Source organism: Erythrolamprus reginae, chromosome 2 (genome assembly GCF_031021105.1).
Source record: "Erythrolamprus reginae isolate rEryReg1 chromosome 2, rEryReg1.hap1, whole genome shotgun sequence".
Taxonomy (NCBI): Eukaryota; Metazoa; Chordata; class Lepidosauria; order Squamata; family Dipsadidae; genus Erythrolamprus; species Erythrolamprus reginae.
This window is the reverse complement of record NC_091951.1, coordinates 79,760,643-79,766,642: the sequence shown is the minus strand read 5'-3', so window position 1 is coordinate 79,766,642 and position 6,000 is coordinate 79,760,643.

The following is a 6,000-nucleotide window of genomic DNA, read 5'->3' as shown; positions in this document are numbered from 1 at the left end:
ATGTGAAGACTAGGTTGAGATACCTTCAGCGATGGGTCAGAACGCTAAATGGCGCTCTCCACCGCATCTCGTAAGTGCTTGCGGGGCCAGAGTGACTTTGCTTCTTCACCTGTGGAGGTAGCAAAATCATACATGGAGCCACAGGTGTGCTCGTGTTTCGGCGAGGTTTTACCTGCAGCTCCATGGACGATTTTGCTACCTCCCCAGGTGCAGAAGGAAAATTGCAGTGGCCCCGCAAGCATTATGAGCCACGGCAGTGAGCGCAATTTAGCGTTCCATCTTGTAGCCCACCGCTGGATATCTTCCTCATACCTCGCTGTGGCCACTGAGGGTCCTCTAGGTCCTGTCCGGCAAACAATGTCGGTTGGCGGGACCTCAGGGAAGAGCCTTCTCTGTGGTGGCTCCGAGCCTATGGAATCAACTGCCGCCAGAGATTCGCATTATCTCCTCCTTACAGATTCTCTGGAAAGCTGTTAAAACCTGGCTTTTCCAGCAGGACTGGAATTAAGATTGATTGTTAGTATGCATGGTTTTTTAAAATTATATACATGATTTTAGTGATGTTTTTACTGTTTTTTACTTGTATTGTATTTATAACCGTTGTTAGCCACTCAGAGTCCATTTCAGAGTGAGTGGCATATAAATTAAATAAATAAATAAATAGTAACAGTTCATAGGATTTCTTAGGGGAGCACTTATCTTTACACAGTGTAGATCAATGAGTGAAGCTTGATAATTCATAGGAGACTACAATCCTACTGATACTGCTGATCAACTACTTATGACAGCCATCACTGCTAGCCATACTGGTTAGGAATGGGTGTTGTAGCTTGATAACACTTGATGTGACAACATTGCCTTATCTTTAGCCATGCTTTCATGTGTGTTACAGAATTATAAAGAGACAAACCAATGTTAGTTTATGATGGGGGGGGGGAATCAAAATTGTTTGGTACCACCTTTTCTAACACATTTTACTAAAGGGCAATTCTATCAGCAGGCATACAAATGTTTATGACTTTTAATAAGGCACAAATAGAAATGGTGCTACCAGACTCCTGATTTTAAGCGTAGCCTCAATGCAGCAGGGTAACAATCATAAACATGGAAGCAGAAATTAAGCAAAGTCATGGAGGCTATGGCTTTTAGACTACTAGCTGAAAATGTCTTGTTTTCAAAGGAAATATCTCTCGGTTAACATTTGTTATGAAACCTGCATTGTAGAGTGCTATTTATACCCTTATTTGTGCTTATGAGCTTTCAAGTTACAAATTCTGTGCTGTGCGAGTAAAACATTTGACTGGATCGACCTTTGCTTTGTGCCAACTTGGCTCTGGTAATAATGTGAGCTCATGAAGTGGCATGGATGTTGTCCAAAACATTCCCATTCTTTGGAGAGTAAAACAACCGGAATGTTTGCTAGGACTAACAGATCTGGGTAGGAAAAGTATGGATGATGCCTATGTGACAATGAAGAAACGAAAACAAACCCTATGTGCTATAATCTAGCAGTGCTGGGTCTTGCAGCTCAATTCTGCCAGCTATAATATTTGCAACGTGAAGGAAAAAAGTGGATTACTGGGTCAAAACCTCACATGGGATCTATAAGTAGTAGGCACTTGTTTCTTTTGCTGAAATTAGTGCATTCGTTTGCAGATTCCTTCCAGGTAGAATTCAAAGTTCTGGTACTGATTTTTAAGGTGCTGAATGACCAAGATATTAAGGGGTTGCTTTTTCTTGTATAAACTTGTTTGTTTATTGACATTACTGATGGATAAACATATTTAAAAACAACAGACAACCAATGTTTAAACCTTGACCACATGGTAAAAATAGGTCAATTGGACAATTGAATCACTATTAAAAAAATCATGGGTGAAGGTTATCACATCGCATATTATCAAGCCAGCATTTAAACTGGCTGTAATAAGACATTTTTCTTATCTTTGCTCTAAGTAGATCCAGTTTTTGATGAATGAATTCCAGATTTCCAGCATATAATTTAATGTATAATTCTACATTTTCTCTTTCTAGCAACATATGAATATTCATTAGAATATTTCAGAAATATGTCACAACTATAGAATAAATCCAAATTATATGTGTCATTAGATTAAATTTCCAACAAGCTGAAATTGTCATTTAGTCTTTTATAAATTTTCTTTAATTGATAAGCATCAACTAAACTTAAAATATTCTATTGAATTATTTTCATCTAAAAGTCATACACAGAAAGCCAGTTTGATCTAGTGCAGTGATGGTGAATCTATGGCATGGTGCCACAGGTGGCATGAAAGCCATATCTGCTGGCATGCGAGCTGCTGCCCTAGCTCAGCTTCAACATATATGTGTGTGCTGGCCAGCTAATTTTTGGCTCACACAGAGGCTCTGAGAGGGCATTTCTGGCTTCCAGAGAGCCTCCAGGGGGATGGGGGAGGCATTTTTACCCTCACCAGCACCAAGGAAGCCTTTGGAGCCTGGGGAGAGTGAAACACAAGGCTACTGGGAAGTTGGGAAACAAGTTGGTTCCGGCCTCCAGAGGGCTTCCGGGGGGTAGAGGAAGCTGTTTTTGCCCTCCCCAGGCATTGAATTATTGTTATTATTTTTATTATTTATTAGATTTGTATGCCGCCCCTCTCCGAAGACTCGAGGCGGCTCACAACAACATTGTGAATTGTGGGTGTGGGCACTCACGCATATGCAATAGCATGTGTGAATCCTCTTTTGGCACCTGGGGGGTGGAAGTTTGCCATCACTGATCTAGTGTCTAAGTCACCAGGCTACAAAGCAGGGGACCATGAGTTCAAGTCCTGCCCTAGCCATGAATGCCAGATATGTAACTTTAGGCTAGTCGCTCTCTTTTAGCCCAACTCACAGTAAAGGGCTGTTGTGGGGGAAAATAGGAGAGTAAGGTGTGTTGGATAGCTTCTCTACCTTATTTGTAAAAATAATAAAATGTGGGAAACAAATTAAATAAATATAGAAGAAGAGATACAGTTAGCTTTATTTAAAATTCTGTTTATTCATTTGTTAAAAGACAATATGTCAACTCTATACCAAATTTCTTGCAGATGTTCATTTTATCTTAATATTCCTCAATTGTCTTCAAAATATGGAGTTAGTTTGGTATAACTGAAAACTCTTAATATACGTTTTTGGTCATAAGGTATTTTTGTTGAATATAGCCTTTCAGCAATTTTAGGCAACCTAAAACAATATTTCTGTACTTTGCATGTCATTATGCCCCTCTCAAAAAAACCCACCCCACTTTTACCTGGATTTGGGAAGCATTGCTTAGAGCAGTGTTTCCCAACCTTGGCAACTTGAAGATATCTGGACTTCAACTCCCAGAATTCCCCAGCCAGCATTCGCTGGCTGGGGAATTCTGGGAGTTGAAGTCCAAATATCTTCAAGTTGCCAAGTTTGGGAAACACAGGCTTAGAGGATAGGTAGGATTTAAATGTTTTAATAAATTAATAAAAGACATAAAGCCAGAGTCAAGGGAACTGCAAGTTGAGCAACAGAGCATGAGTGAAAAGATCATGAAGGACATGAAAACAAAATGCCAGAAACAGTTAGACGTCAAGGAGAGGGGTAGAGAAGGCTTCATATATAGGTTAATAAAGCATAAGGAAAAGATAGGTAATTTGGTACTCTCTAGGTAGATATAGAGGGCACCAAGTTACCTATCCTTTCTCTATGCTTCCCTTTAAAACATCTGGCTCTATCTAGAGAAGATGTTTTAAAGGGGCTAATTTTCTCCAACATATCACAGCTATTTTATAACAATGCTTTATACCAATGACCAGCTTTTCTAGTGTTATATATCACAACACACCGTCAATTGACCTGTTCTGTCCTGCTGTCGGCCCGAATAATTAAATGTACACAGCTTGTCTAATTCATAACAGGATTTAATATGACCATCTCAGTTGACATTGCATAAAACACTTAACTGAAATGTAATTGCTTCAGAAATGATTAAAAAGAAGTGCTTTGGATCTCGAATGAGCACAACACCTTTCTGTAGCTCATTAAAATCTGAGTGTTGTTTTTCAGGGTTTTTTTTGTGGAAGTGTGACAATGATGTTGCTGCTCAAGAGCATCCAGAAGGAAAGACAAATGATGAAAATGGCCTTGCAGTGAGGCATTACAAGCTCTTCCAGTGAGGCATTACAAGCTTCTGTGCAAGCTGTGCCTGTTATAAACAAGCAGGCATGGAAGAGGTACAGGTTGCATTGCGATGATGGGATGGGATGTTCAACTTTTTGATAAAAGTGCTCAATCCTCAGGATGCCTTTGCTACTGCTGTAATGAAGTAAATTATTAAAGTGGTATATGTTTAATGCTATTTTTAAAAATAGCAGCATATTTCTCAGACTCTCATGGAAGCCAGAAAAAAAAGGCTCACGTGTTTTAATAAATCATGCAAAGATACTGTGGTTTGAGCAAAGTCCAAAGCAAAGCCTTGAGATGGAAAAGGGTGCAGCCGGCTTCCCTTGCCCTTCTGATCCACAGAGAAGCTGTTGCATAATGTGTGCATGGGCTCCTTGGCTCTGTCTCTGGAAAAAAAGTCTTCCACAAGATGGTGGTGTTCAGGTAGAAAGGTGAGGCTCTCGCTCTGATGCACCTACCGCATTGGATATGCAATAATCCGTATTGGATTATTTTGTATATTGTTTTATTATTGTTGTTAGCCGCCCTGAGTCTCCGGAGAGGGGCGGCATACAAATCCAATAAATAGAAATAGAAATAGAATAGAATCCCTATCTTGATAAGATTGTAGCGAAGCACCGTGAATCTCAAAAAGGTTCACTCACCATATCCCTACCTCAAGAGAGTCACCACAGAGCTCCGTAAGGCTTCGTGAGGCTTGAAAAACATCATTGGAAAGCTCCGGAGTGCTCAATCACCCGATGACTGGTGTGAGGTGAGATGGCGGCAGCCAGCTATGAAGGCGAAGCTGTATCCTGGCGAAGATTAAGCCATATCGCCAGACCACTGAGACAAGGATACTGCTACTCCCCACTGCCAAATCCCATCAAGCTCCCCGCTGCTATTATTTTGAATTCTCATCAAGTTTCCAGGGAAAGAGAGGCTGTATCTCAGAAGGTGAGGCCATAGCTCAGATCACTAAAACAACGCTACGGAGAGGGGCGGCATACAAATCTAATAAATAATTAATAATAATAATAATAACGCTTTACTGCTCCCCATCGCATAATTCCCACTGCCGAATCCACCATCAGTGCAAAGCTACTGTTAGAAATCCCGGCGAAGGTGAGAGACAATGGATCACTTACTCAAGGATACTGCTACCCACCACAGAATCCCCCTCAACCAAATCTCCCGCTGGAGCAAGGCTACCCAAGCACCCAGGCAAGCTTCCATCCACATCACCAAGGCTCTTCCTTAACATCAAGGCAAGTTTCCTGATCCCCATTTCTCAATTATCCTCAAAAACTCCACTAATATCCTCTATCGAACTAAGAAACAATCTAGCTAGAAATCAAACAAATAAGTAATCACATAAATCACAAAATTAAAGAAAACTCCAAAAGCCAAAACAAAAACCAAAGGAGTAGCCTTTCATTACTGACTCAGCCATGTTTACCGATCCGATCATGAAATTCTTAGAGGAGGTGGAGTGGCACTTTGTAACACTACCGACAATGCTGATACCCTTCAAAGAGACCTTCAAAAAGAAATTGTAAAAAATTGCATCATCAGTGGGTTCATACTAGTGCGGCGCTCTGGAATGCATCGGTAGAAACCCACTACTGATGCACTATATATTGGACATTAATACAATTGAGAATGTCCAAAGATATTCCACAAGAAGAGTCTTCTACTCCTCTGTTTGCAACAGAATACTATTCTGAACTAGGCTTCCTGATAAATCATACAGCACAAATGGCATCCAAAAAACCTTTTATTTTAACGGCTGTGAATTATGTTCATTCCCAGCTGTAATAAGTCCCAAACAATATAATGATTCTG